Raw genomic sequence first — 15,257 nt, 5'->3', positions numbered from 1 at the left:
TCCACAATTAAATACTATTAAAATTTTAACTAACAAACCAAAGGTGTACATCAAAATGGCTTGATTTTTCAGAATCCATTACAAAATCCCCTGGGATATATTTAAAGATAAAGATTAGAACAAATTCTAATGGAATTTAGAAAATTCATAATTTAAGGATTAAAGAAATATTTATAGTGTTTATAATATTCAATCTTCCTTCAAAGTGTTTCTAAGCATATAATTCTGTCTTCTCAAGACAAATTATATCATTAAGTGCACAATACATGTATGTAGTATACATAATATACATGACATACATACATCATTTTATATTTTATTTTAGTAGATATGTATTTAGTATACATTTTATTTTCATTCTTCTTTGTCTTTTTATTTATTTTAATTAGGTCCCTTATAGGCAATACATTTTTGAATCCCATTTTGGCATTCATTCGAGGAGTTCTTTTAGTTAGTGTGCTTAACTCATGTGTGTTGTAATTAATATTTTATTAAAACATTTCTGCATTATTTATTAAGATTTTAAAAATATTTTCTTTACTTCTGTTTTTTAAATCTTGGTTTTCATTTTATGTTTTGCATTGGATGGACCAATGTTTTCTTCCACTCTTGTTATGTTAATTGCCCCCTTTAAGACCCAAGCCTATAGTATCGACTCATATTGGTTTCCTATACTTATCAATATTTACATCTTTCCTACTTCAAACAGATACTTTTGCACAATTTTAAGTACTTTTTATTTCAGGCCTCTACATGTAGGTATTTATAATATCTACATAATGGAATTTTAGTTCTGGGTTAGTAATATAATTCATATTTTCCTTTACCCAAGACTTTTTTGAACAACAATAATAAATTCTACCAAAATGGTTTTCCAACCTTACTTTAAGCAAGTCTCACTGCAACTCCATGATATTTATTGTATTATCCAAGTACTCTTTAAAAATTGTCTTTAACATGTGTCTCCATTACAAGGATTTAAAGATATAATATGTTTTGTTGGATTTTTATTATGCTCCCTAATTTAATTAGTAGTTAGGCATGACATAAAATATATACTTTCAGATATCTTTCTGTCTGTGCTTAAAACCACATGCACACACACAGACACACACACACACACACACTCACTCAGGTTTGTTTTTATATGTGCTGTGGTAACTGAGAAACTTTTTGCCTATATAATTCATGTGCCTCTCAGGTAATCTGTTCTTTCTCTCGGCCATAGTCATTCCTTTGTCTTTAATACCCTTAAAACTTACTCTCATGTATCTGAGTGTTTTTTTTAAATCCCTCATGAGCATGCTTTCAATGTCTTTCATTTTCCTTTAATTTTCTAAAGCTTATCTTCAATATTTATTCAAGTATGTTCTCCTCCTTCTTTTTCTGCTGCCTTTTAGCAATGGTAATCAATCAATCAATCTTTTTCAACTCACTTGTTCATTTTATAGCTATATTCACCTAATTATGCAATAATCATTCTTTATTTCAACAATTTTAATGTATTAATTAATATTGATATCTTCCTTTTTCTCTCTGTATACACACACATAGGTGTGTAAAGACACATATATACATATTTACTTTTTATTTTATAATAATTTTAAGTTTTTTTCTGGCTCTTCCAACAATATCATTTTAATTTTTATGTAGAACTTATTATATTGTCTTCTTAAAATCTACTTTTTATGTGCAGTTATTTTTATTTATATGTTTATTTTCTCTATGAAATTATGTAAGAGACTATTAGCAGTTGTATAGTCAAGATATGCTAGGGCCTCTTTGAGAAAAATAAAACATAAAATCATGATAGCTTAATGTAATAAAGTTTTGCTTTTCATTCTAGTCAAAACTTACTGCATACTGAATAGCTTCTTTCTATCCTGTATCTATAGTGTGTGAAAAGCTTAGCTTTTTCATATCACAAAGACACGATGTGTTAGTCAGCGTTCTCCAGAGAAACAGTAGGAGAGAAATGGAAGATATTCTTTAGGGCCAAGTCTGGAAGTGGCCAAATTATCTCTTCAAATCCTTTGTCTGGAACTCAACCATGTTTCTGCACTGAACTCCAGAAAAGGCAGTATATATCTCTGAGTACACACATGTCTCTGCAGTGGATGCTCTAATTAGTATTTTGCATCAGCAAAAGACTGAAGTCCCATCACCATTTCATGAAAGAACAGGATAATTTAATAAGGAGGCTACCAATGAGGTTGAGTATTCAGAAATGCCATAACTTCAGAACCGTTATGGATCACTGCCACTCCCACTTGATGATACTCACTCAATAAGGCAAATCCTATGGTCAAGATTTCACTTTTTAAACTCTCATAGAGAAACATCATTGGGAGAAAATAGTTTTCATAATTTATCACCCATCAGCCCTGGGTGTTTGAAGGTAGAATATGAAGCAGTAACTCCTTAGAACTCTGGTTTCTCCAATGAGTCTTCATCAAGTCCTTACCCTTCAGGGCTTTGGCACACCCTTGCTATCCTCTTGTCATTTGGGCTAATTTCTGCAATGAAGTGTCAGTGAAAAACTGTGGCAAAAGCAGAAGTAGGACTTAGGATACATCAGCCCAAGGCAGCTTTGTGTTCCAGAGGTTTCTGATTTTTTCTTTGTTTTATGTTTGTATCTGAAAGACATTTCTCTTTCTCACTTGCAAAGTTTCTCCGGAATTGATTTTGGAGTAGGGATCTAGCAGCTAAAGCTAGGTCACCATCCTGGCAGAAACTATAATTTCAAAAATGTCTGTCTTTACGCCAGTTATCAATTTTTATTAGCTGACATATCCCAACAAAAATAATACAACTAAATGTGCTTTATCACAGATTTCAAAAAAGATAAAATATATGTTATATTTTTATTATTTTGTAACAAATATGACATAGAATAAATTGGTCAAATACCAAGTCCTTAAAATTATACCTAGTGTTTTTAATAGTAAATATTGGCAAATGTTTTTATTTAAATGCAGTTTTGAAAGGAATATATTTCTCCAAGGACTACTTTTTCTTGTTTTTCTTAACGTTGACAACTGATAAAATGTTTAGCAAGATTATAAATGTTAGAATAAAAAATGATTAATAGATGTAGATTTAAATTATTATGTTCTATTAAAAATGATTTAGTTCTTGATGAACATCTGTTTGGTAATATGTTGTATCCAGATATAGTAAATTAATGACATATATAAAATTATAGGGAAATGACACCTTCAGTTTCATTATGAGGAGAGCTTTTAAAATGCTATTAGTCACAACCTGTCATCTTGTCATTATATAGTATTATGTAGCCATAGAATGCATCTTTTAAATGCGTATCCTTTATTTTGAAGTTCTTTAGAAATTTAAAATATCACTCTTTACGGTTTCTGGTTCTGCATTTCTTTATTGCTAGTGTGAACAAATCCATATGTTTTTATTCAAGCAGGTATTAAATGTGCTTATTTGGAATAATGATGTTTACTGTCATCTTCTCACCCTTAGCAGGTGTCTTAATTTTAGTACACTTCAGAGATATGATTTCACACTTATTAAAAAAAAATTTATTAAAATTACTGGTAGTATTTCAAATTGCTGAAGAAAACTCTTGTTTTCTTAAATTTTCTACCAAAATGTGAGGTTTAAAGTTTCTTTCATTTGAGGGCATTATTGCAGAGTCTTCAGAGAGAATCTAGAAGTATAAAAATCTATACTTTTTGAATAGTTATGACTTGGTAAGTCATCTGATTGCTTCTTTAAGGTTCATGTATTTTGTCTGTTACATGTTATTTAATACTTTGAAAGCAAACTTAAATGCTTAACAAAATTTATTTATTGAGGAAAAAATGGCAAAATGACATAAAATTATGCTTTTCTTCAACATTAATTTAGGTAGTAATTTATCAAATATCTATTGATCATCACTTTGTGGCAGATGCTACTTGGGGTCACGCTGGTCAAAAAACACCTGACTTTCTGGAGTATTAATTTTAATAGGAAGAAAAAGTCAACCAAAGCTACCAACCTAAACAAGGAAATTATACAGTGTGTTTAAAGATGAAGAGTACAACAGGAAAAAGAAGGAAACATGGATTGATTGGGCTAAGATGAATCAAGAATGCTGAGCAGGGATAGGAAATTAAAGCTTTAAACAGGAAGCTTAGTGCAGTGAAGCTTAGTTATTGTGAAGGTAATGCTTAAGCAATAAAGGGCAGGGGAGATTGGCAAGAACTCCCTGTGGTATGACGACTCCAGACAAATGGATTGGCAATGGCAAAGGCCATCAGGTTGAATCACGCCTAACATATCTGAAGAATTTCAGGGAGGCCATTGGGGTTGCAGAAGTGAATAGAAGAGTGCCAAGTAATGAGGTCAAAGAGGCTAAATGAGTGACTTCATCATGAAAAAGCTTCGATGTCACTACAGGAATCTGGGTTTTATATTTGAAAACTTACTATATGATAGAAATTCTGTGGATGACTGAGAGTTTCCTAACTTCTCGAGTTATTTCTCTGTGAGATACATTAAGAAAAGGAGTTCGAGTCACAATATTATGTGATAGATATTGTAAGATGCAAGCATGAGAGCTTATGAAGACACAGAAGTTCAATGAAATCAGACTAGTAAATCCAGTGACTTTCTGTGACTATGCATTAATTTGCATTTTCTAGATTTTTATAGAATCACATGATGTGTAGTCTTTATTGTCTGTTGTCTTCCACTCAGCATAATTATTTTGAAAACCATCCAAGTTGTGCATATCAGCAGTTCATTCATTTATTTATATGCTAAATAGCATTCTTTTGTATGGGCATATCACAAATTGTTTATCATTGCTGTGTTGATAAACATTTGCCTTTTTTCAGTTGCTACTGTGCTTATAAGCCATCCATTTATTTTGGCTAAAATGGCTGTTATATACGTGCTAAAATGTATTTGTGAAAATTGCCATTACGTATTTTCTCCATGGATAAAATTAGATACACTACTTTGCTGCTAGTGAGGAGAAACTTTTGTCTAATAATGTGAGTAGACATTCTTATTTAAATATAATAGGCCCAAAAATCTTTTTGAGGCCTGGGGATGGCAGCCCCAGCTATGCTGTCACTGCTGCTGCCCCCTCCTTCTTTAATTTTCTCAACAGTGTTTTCAAGAAGCAAAAGTTTAATTTTGATTAAGTCAAATTAATTACATACATACCTCAAAGATATTGTCGGTTTGGTTCCGGATCAACACAATAAAATAAATATTCCAATAAAACAAGTCACAATATTTTTGTATTTATCAGTGCATATAAAAGTCGTATTTACACTATACTGTAGCCTCTTAATTGTGCAACAAATTTATGTTTATACAATGTATATACCTTAATTTTAAAAAAATGATTGCTAGAAAATGCAAAGGACTATCTGAGCCTTCAGTAAGTCATGTTTTTTTTTGCGGTGGAGAGTCTTGCCTCCCTGTTAAAATGACTAGTGCAGTGTGGTGGTTGCAGAAGGCTGATTGCTGTGGAAATTTCTGGAAGGAAGCCAGAAAGTTTGCTGTATTAATAAACTTTTTCTTTCATGAAAGGTTTTCCTAGAGCATTCCATGTTGTTTTATAGTATTTTACTGATTGAACTTTTTTTCAAAGTTGGAATCACTCCTCTCAAACTCTATTGCTGCTTTATCAACTAAGTTTTTGTAATATTTTAAATCAACTAAGTTTTTGTAATATTTTAAATCTTTTGGTGCCATTTCCACAGTGTTCATTGCATCTTCACCAGGAGTAGATTCCGTCTTAAGAAACCACTTTCTTTGCTCATCTATAAGAAGAAATGCCTCATCTGTTAAAGATTTATCATGAGATTGCAGCAATTAAGTTCCATCTTCAGGCTTCATTTCTATTCTAGTCTCGTGCTTTCCCTCACATCTGCAGTTACTTCCTCCACTGAAGCCTTGAATGCCTCCGAGTCATCCATGAAGGTTGGAATCACCTTCTTCCAAACTTCTGTTAATGTTGATATTTTTACTTCCTCTTATGAATCATGAATTTCATTAATGACATCTAAAATGGTGAATCCTTTCCAGAAGACTTTCAATTTACTTTTCCCAGATTTATCAGAAGAATCACTACCTATGGCAGCTATAGTTTTATAAAATGTATTTCTTAATTAATAAGACTTGAAAGTCCAAATTACTCCTTAATTCAATGGGCTGCACAGTGGATATTGTGCTAACGGGCATGAAAACAACATCAATTTTCCTGTACATCTTCATCAGAAGTCTTGGGTGACCAAGTACTTGTCAATGAGCAGTTATACTTTGTAGAAAACTTCTTTCCTGAGCAGTAGGTCCTAACAGTGGGCTAAAATACATAATAAACAATGCTATAAACTATTTTCTGCCATGTCAAGAGTTATTCCTTCTTGAATTGGCTTTTTCATAATTTTGAAATGACCTTATGTACGTCTAGTAATGTATTTTGCTCTAAAGTTTACTATGCATCATAATATTACCACTGAAGCTTTCATTTGATTGTGGTGAATACATGTTTTTCTCTATTTAGTCCTCAAAACTAAAAGAAATGGTTGTTTTTTCCTCTAAAAGCATCTTTATAAATTATTTTAAAGCATTAAACGCCCAAGCCAGAGACTCCTGTTACATTAGGTCACTGTCAAAAATATAGTGCTCTCAACTAATTTATCTGTTTCCTAATTCTTATTTTAGTATGTTCTGGTTTCTTTTCCAGCCTTTTCACTCCCTTTTTATACACCCTATTTCATGGGAAATACTACTTATTCTACTCTATCAGAAAATACTTTTTTGAAATGTTATCACATCTCTGTCTTAGTAAAACTAAGTTTTTGTCTGGATATATTAACTCAACTGAGTTTTTCTAAGTGGTTAATAATCATGTTTCCAAATGGTCTTTTCCTCTGGTCAGGGGTATATTTCAGCCTCATCTTTACTCTTCTCAGAATTTGCTTTTCAAATGGCGATATCTCTTTATAAAACCTCATTATTTCATGTCCGTTGTCACCCCAATTGTCTCCGTTCATTCCACTTGGTTGGTTACTTCAATAGCACATCTGACTACACACTCTCCTTTCCCGGAACCCGTAGCTTGGAATGTACGTTCTTTCTCTTTCTCCATGCTTTACCAGCCCCCATGTGTCTTCATTCATTTATTCATTCTCATAAATTAAAGACTCAATATAACATGTCTCTGATGACATTTATTTCAAATACACTATACCCTGTCACTTCTTGTGCTTTGAACTTGCTGCTTCATCACTGTCATGCTAAATTCTTATCACCCTAGAGCTATTTCATCAGAAAGAACTCTTCTACCCAAAGCTCTCTGACAGGAAATAGTAACTTCATTCTTCTACTGTGCACATAAAATAAATTTTGACACATTCTTTCTTACACATACGTCATCCCATTCATCTGAAAATTACATTTATCTACCACTAAAATATATACAGAGAAAATAAATTGGTAAAATACCACTGTATGTTAACTGGATTATTGACCTTGAGGGTTTCCTTACCTCCACACCTGTTCCTCTCCTCCATCAACCACAGTCTGTTCTTGGCATAGCAATGTCACCTGAAGTCAGATGGTTTCATTCCACTGCTATGTGTACTCTAATAGCTTCCTCTTCTGCTCTGAGTGAAAATCCAAAGCATGCCTTTGTACTAAAAGTTGATAAATCATTTTTTCTTTTCCTCTTATTTGTATGCTCTCCACACTGTTCCTCAAATACAACAGACAAGTTGTTCTCTCTAGAAATACAGTCATCCCCATGTAACAATATTTCAGTCATCAACATATTACACCTATCATTATGGCCCTATATGATTTTAATAATGCTGTAAAATTTCTATGACCAAGTGATGCTGTATTCTCGTAGCACTGTGGAAAAATGCACTATCTTTTCTATGTTAAAATATGTTTAACAAAAATACTTACCATTGTGCTACAACTGCCTACAGTATTCTACTCAGTAAAATGCTGTAAAGGTTTACAACGTAGAGCAAGAGGCAATAGTATATGTCCTAGGTGTGTGGTGGGCCATAAGCAGATTTGCATAAGCATGCTCTAAGATGTTCACATTATGACAAAATTACCTAAAGATGCATTTCCCATAAGGCGCCCCTGTTGGTAAATAACACCTGACTGTCTTTGGTTATCCCTCTGCCTGACATCCCTTTTCTTTGTAATTGCATGTCATCCTCTCTCACTTCCTTTGCCTTTCTGCTCAAACAACATGTTATAAGTCAGACTTAACATTCAAATATAAAAGAAAAACAACCTCCCCCGCTGGCATTCCCTATTGGCTCTTACCCTCCTTTATTTTCTTTTGTAATACTTATCACCATCAGCCACTTACGTACTGTTTACTTTGCCATTGCATTCCAACAGAATGTAAGCCCTTTGATGGCAGGTATTTCAGATGTCTTGTTCATTTCTATGTTCCCTGAAGGACAGCTGGCACAAGGTAAAGGCTCACTAAATACATTTAAATAGAGTTTTGTTCTCCTTGTTGAGCTCCTTTGTAAGGTCTACCTCTTACTTCAGAAGTCTATCCTTCAACTGCAAGCAGTAGCAATAGAGTCTTGTTGCATGTTCAAATGAATAAAGCCCTGCATTAAATAGCAAATTTTGAAAGCTAAATGAATAGCTCAATACTAATATATGGAGAAAATGAGAACACACTTTCTGCAATTTGGTAGCGGAACTCTGTTAGAGAATTTCTTTAGAAGCCTGTACTAATGTACTATAATGGGTACTAGTACATTACAATTATACAAACAGTTTGGTAATTTATATCCTCTTTGTGATTCATGAATGGATCATTTAATTCCTTAGGAGCATTATAGCATTTGAGGTTTTCATGCTTAATAAATCTATTGAGATTGCTACCTTTCCTATACAAATGGAGAAAAAAAATTATCTTGTTTTTTCGTCCAAAAGTTTTTTTCCTAGGGATAAATTATACTGTGTTAGTTGCAGAGTTTTATTAAATTTCCAAGGCTGTCACAGAAGATAAGAGACTTTTCACAGAAAAAATAATTTTATGCAAAGCACAAAGTTATATAGTACTCAATTATCATACTATGTGTCTATATTACACAGTGATAACATTCACCTTATCTCTAGCTAAGATAGATAATTGTGAGATGACTTTTCTACTTGTGTCTAATGAAATTTAACAAGACAAAGTTACTACTTTTGCTGGTGTGAAAATCTGTTTAGAAAAAATATATTTTGAATGAAATATAACATCTTAAGAGTCATTGGCAATTCCAAACTATACACATTTATTGTGTTTATTTATATTTTCTAAAAATTTATGGAAACCATTTGCAAAAGAAAAGTTATAAAAAATAAATTGCTACTTTTACAAAATCATAATTATATGTTAATAAGTTAATTGTGAAGGTTAAAATATTTGCTGCATTGAAACTAAAGTATCTTATTAGGTATTTTGGTGAACATTCACTGTTAAATTAATGTTAATACTATCAATAGATTGGTAAAAATCTAAAATTAGATGCATTATATGCATATTGCACGGTATGGCAAGTAGCTGCCTGATAAATTATATTTACCAAGATTTTGAATGAAGAATGCCATCTGGCCCTGTTTAGTTTCTACAGCACTTTTAACTTAAAATACTTGGGTAAAATTTCCTTCTTCAGGAAGGAAATATTAATTTCTCATTCCTCATTCCACATGAGGAATATAATCATGAGCCTTTGTAAGAAAACAAACCTGAACTACCACTTCCCTGTAGACTTTGCCTAGGAGTCAACACACAATCCTAATTCCTCTCAGCTTCTACAAAGCTATTTTGAAAATTTCTATTTACTTAATTACCTTGTAAGTGGTCGTTGAAGCTTTTTTTGAACTCATGTAGTTTCATAGACTCTGCTTTTTCCAATTTTTCCTTCTATCTTGTTCTCAAATATCCGTGTCAACACTCCTCTCCATTTCTCTAGAGAATTTAGGATTTGAAAACCAAGGACATGAAAAAATCTCCAAGTATTTCCCTGTTTAAACGTTTTTATCCTTGTTTTAGCCCAGACTTCCTAGAACACGGAACTCAAACCTAAAGAATGTATGCTAATATTTTAGTGGCGAATGTAATTCCAGGAAAGCAAAAGTGAGTTAAATGAAGTGTGAGTCAGGAGAGAAGACAAATGTAAGGGGGGAATATGACTTTTTACAAGTGTAGTTGTTTTGGAACTACAGTATCTCTGAAATGTTGTAAGAATAGGGTTTAGGGCGAGGTAAAGCATTCATTTATTGGTCACTTTCTGCTCTCATTTGCCAAATGTAGCCCTACCCCTCAGTTGTGAGTTGCTTCATCTGCTGCCATCAGCAGCCAGTGGAGAAGCCAAACCCCACCTCTGCATTTGGCCTTCTGAGAAGTGGTGGAGGGACCAGTGCACCCTGAGTATGACCACTGTTGGCACGGTGGAGGTATCCTCCTGGCCTGCTGTGGCTGAACAGAGGCAATGCAGAGTCTTCCTGTAGCAGAACAAATCAGGAAGACCCAGAGGGAAGTCAGAGCTTGAGGATGAAAGTGGGTGACTAAGAGGTACTAGAAACATCCCCTGGACCATGATCATCAAAATGTCTAGCTGTTAGAACACTGGAAAACCGAAGTAGGAAGAAAGAAAAGAAAATTATCTCTGAAAAAAAATGACAGAAATTAATAAATTTTACAAACTACTGCCACAGTCTGTATACAATATGAACAACAGAGAGGCCAACACATAGAAAGAGTGACTACATAGTAGTTACTATCCATTATTACATTTATTATGACTATTTTTCTCATAATAAAGCCTATGATGGAGTAACATAAAAGTAGCCCCCAAAAAATGGCCATAACAAAAAATGGCCACTTTTTAAAATAATACGTGTCTTAACATTTGGAATAGTTCTTATGTTCCTGGAAGTAGAGCAGTTCTTATGTTTCCTTTAGAAAACAGAAGTTGAAATCAGGAAAAGAAAAAAATGATTTAAAACATAGTAGAACTCTTTTTCTTACAGTGGGGAAATACACTGCAATGCACATCTAATAGAGGATGACTTGCAGTACCTGGAATTCTAGAAATATAGAAGAAACAGGCATATATGTCAGTAAAACTTCAATAATGCTTCATGCCTGTTATTATTTTAAAATCATCAGGCAACTATCAGCTTCATTAAAATACCTGCTAAGACATTGGCACAGTCTTTTGGAGCCAGTCCCATGGCTATAAATATTTGAAAATATTCAAAGTCTTGACCAGGGTACGACAATAACTCTGGCAGCCAAAATGTCTGTAAAGGTTCCAGAAGTGAGCAAGACAATTGCTGCTCCTTAAGGCAACTAAGCATGGCTTCAGTAGTTCCATCTGTTGCACATGGAGACTCAGAGAGTAATTTTGGTCTTTAAAGCAATCCGCTTTGTTAATTTCACATTCGTCATTCCACATGAGGAATATAATCCCGAGCCTTCCTAAGAAAACAAAACTGAAAAATAGGCTTTTATCTTCAATGGAAAAGTGAATGTAAACCTTATGATGAACCTAACATAATTTTGTCAAACCATTTCGAGATAAAGAGTTGTGTAAGAAAATTATATTTATTTTGTATAGCAAAGAAATAATGGGCTGAAGACATACTAGCTTTTAAAGAGTTTAGTTTCTTTTATTTCCCTATTAGCTCATCACCTTATGAAATAGAATGTGAGCCTGATGGTTGTGGCTATCTAGGTATGTATCCTTAGTCAATCCTCCTACCTCCCCACCAAAGGTAGCCAATATACTAAATTTTGTGTTTGCCATTATTTTGCTTGGTTTTATTAACATCCAATATGTAACAGTATTCCTAAGTCACCTATAGTTTAGTAGCGTGTGTTTACTTTTTCTAAAAATGCATCATTTGTATGCATTCTTTGTTTTACTTTCCCTTATTTTTAAGTTTCTAAGATGTATCCATGTACATTGCATAGCTATCATTTATTTCTTTACATGCTCTATATACTGTGTGTATAATTTTGTATGTATTGCTATTTTCAATAATATCCTAATTATATAACTTTTGTTATCACAGTTAATACTCATTACTTCTGAATTTATCAGATACTATGTAATTGTAAAGCACAACTCAGCCAAACGACAGTAGTACTTTTCTAGATAAAATGGCTCACTGTAAACCTTTAGTTTATATTAGATGGGCCTTGCTCTTGTGTGTTCCATTATTCATATGGAAGAAAGTTTAAGTTAACATTCCATAAATAAAGAAACTTCTTATTGTTATTGATACAATAAATTATTTCTTGAATGTGTCCTAGTCCATTTTCTGTTGCTATAATAGAGTATCTGAGACTGGTTAAAATTATCATGAACATAAATTTATTTAACTTGTGGTTCTGGAGCATGGGAAGTCCAAGAGCATGTTGCCAGTTGTTGGGACCAGCTCACAATATCGTTATGCTGTGTCATCCCATAACAGTAGGCAGAAAATCAAGAAAGTGTGTGTGAGAGAGGTACCAGTAGCCAGGCTTTCTTTATAAGAACACACTCTCTGGCTAACTAACCCACTCCCATGATAACAACATTAATCCACTTATGAAGACTTACCACTCATGACACAAATACCACTTATTAGATTTTACTACCAACACTGTTGCATTGGGGATTGTTTCCAACACGTAAATTTCAGGGGAATGTGTTCGAGAAACAGCAGAATGCATAGGGCATCTTTGCTTAATCTATTTCTATCACACAGTTCTATCCATGTAACAGCACTAAGATTCTTCTTGAGTTAATTACCTAAAGTTCAAACTATGTATCAATAGAAATAAAATGTAGGATTATTCTGAGATACCTGGCTTTGGACTATATCTATTAATCCTACCAGTTAAAGAGAATTAAACTTCAGATTCAAAATGAAATTTCAAATTACTTCACATTCGTTGACTATAAAAAGCATTTGAAACAAGAAAGCAAAAAATATCTCCATGACAGTCAAAAAATAGTGATTGATCCAACTTGCTCAATTTTTTCAGAAAGGAATTTTAACAATTTTATAACAGAAATTTCGAGTTTCCAATATCCATTATGTTTAGCCATATCCAGAAAATAACTCTAGAGAAAATATACCTGGCATATATAAGGGCAAAAATTAATCTGAGAAAGGACAATATAGTTAAAATTTATGACAGCTACCAAGTAAAGATGCTGTTCTACAATTCAAACATTTTAACTACTAAAAAATATAGGAATACAGTATATAAATAAGCAAAATCAATTATACATTATTGTTAAGGTATAACATTAACATAGTATAAAATAAATTAACATATTTTTAGAAAACACACTATTTTTTTAAAAAACATGATATTTAATATGTTCAATAAATATTGTTTAAATTATTTGCCTTTAGCCACTTTGTAGATACTGGAGATATCTAAAGTGATACAGGATGGTGTACACAGCATGATGCAAAGCAATTTTTCCAGTGATATCCATCTTTGATGTGAGTCTATGGTGTTCAGATGTTATGCGATTGTTCTGTTGATAGCCTTTTGCTCTGTGAGTATATGCATGTGCATATCGGTGTGTTTCTAACTTTCAGCTATGTCTTAAGTAAACAACATCAGTTAGCATGAGGAAGACAGGCTGTAGAAATCGAAAGAAAAGGTTATTTGCTTTACTAACACAGTAATTTGATCACAGATATTATCCTCATTTTTTATTCTTAAATTGTAAATTTAAGTTGCTCAAATATGTCAATCATTCATTTAAATAACATTTTAAAATGTATTGGATGTGCACTATGTGCTGGCAATTGTTCAAAGACCAAGGAACATAGTTAATACACAATTCATGTTTACTAGCTCCTTTTTTGCATTCTCCTTCCCTTCAAGTGTTTTTTTTCCTCCTATCTGTGTTACACTTTAGGCAGTAATTCTCCTACTTTTTGAGGTATCCTAACTAAGTTTATAGTTTTGTTACTGTATCCTTTATCTTAAACAAAACATGTCAATGAATAGAAACAAAATTTGCATTGCTTCACTAATCTTCACACTGGATACTGATAATTCAAATAGAAAAACAAATATTAGTTTGCTGCAAATTTAATTGAGATTTTTGCCATTGAAAGTAATGGCAATACTTTACGCATTGTTTAGTAGTGCTTTCTCTCTATCCTTAAGGCTATATATTTAAAAGCATGGCTTTTGTGTTGGGAAAATGACTCATGCTCCTTAAGATTAAAAAGTATCTGATGAAATGGGCAATATCATTATAATATTCCAATTAAAACATTGAAATTTTAAAATTAAAAAATTGAGAAAGTCATGTTATATTAATGGCAAGAGTCAGCTGAATTATTGAATGGCATTGCATTATCTTCTTGCTTTGAGACAACTCCAGGAACTGAGAATACTCAGCAGAGAGTAATAGCGACTACAGAATCACCAACAAAAGGAAATAAAATTACCTCAATGGTATTGGATAGAGCGTCAGAATCTAGGAGCTGTAGGCCTGGATGACTGGTTAAAATATTATAACATAGACTTTTTCTGAAAGAAGACATAGAGAAGGCTAAGTCTGAACTCATTTGAATGAGAAAGTAGTTAGTGGGAAAGATCTTATTTTCATTGTATATTTTTGTGAACTTTGGCAAAACTTCATTTTTATATTTGGAGGTTATGTTATTCACTTTCCAATAACCAGGAAAGCTGTACACTGTTTAAAGGCAAATATCTATAGGAAAGCAGTACATAAAAATTATAAACTTATTTATTAAATACTTAAATTTTTTGTAATTATTTACATATTTATAAGGCCCAGGGGTTTCTGAAATGAGAAAGGGCTTTCCATGGGAAAAAGAAGAAAATTCAGGGTCAGGATAATTACGGACAGAGTATAATTTGCTCTCTAAAATTGAAATTTTGAAAATTAAAATGCTTACCACAATTGCATGTAAATGTTCCATAATAATGAAAAACAAATGGAATCCTTAAAAATTTAGCAAATGCACATAAAATAAAAGCAAAAAGACACTATATTATAATTTCATGGCAAAAAATTCTGACTTAGGCATACCTTGGTAGAGTATTACCAACCTATAAATAAATACATGTTTCATAAGCCCCCAAACTTGTTAGATGTAATGCAGATTAAATTCATAAAGTAAAATCTTATAAAAAATTAATAAAAAGTTTTTTTAAGTAATGGGGCAAATTCAGTAACTGAAAACTCAAAAAGTCATCATAATAG

The 15,257-nt window shown here is 32.5% G+C and overlaps 1 long non-coding RNA gene across 4 annotated transcripts in view; it reads right to left on the bottom strand.

Moving 5' to 3' along the window:
• LOC118152332 (uncharacterized) overlaps positions 1–15,257 on the bottom strand; it is a 67,139-nt gene that overhangs the window by 34,898 nt on the left and 16,984 nt on the right. For 3 of the 4 annotated variants that reach the window (XR_013533487.1, XR_013533488.1, XR_013533489.1), the window contains 3 exons: positions 14,476–14,557; positions 9,853–9,970; positions 7,520–7,637 (listed from right to left, as the gene is read on the bottom strand). This is a non-coding gene — a long non-coding RNA (uncharacterized LOC118152332). The remainder of the gene's footprint in view (positions 1–7,519; positions 7,638–9,852; positions 9,971–14,475; positions 14,558–15,257) is intronic. The other variant, XR_004741009.3, reaches the window with a different exon arrangement.

The sequence above is a fragment of the Callithrix jacchus genome, chromosome 3 (assembly GCF_049354715.1).
Source record: "Callithrix jacchus isolate 240 chromosome 3, calJac240_pri, whole genome shotgun sequence".
Lineage (NCBI taxonomy): Eukaryota > Metazoa > Chordata > Mammalia > Primates > Cebidae > Callithrix > Callithrix jacchus.
This window is presented reverse-complemented; position numbering and strand designations above follow the sequence as displayed.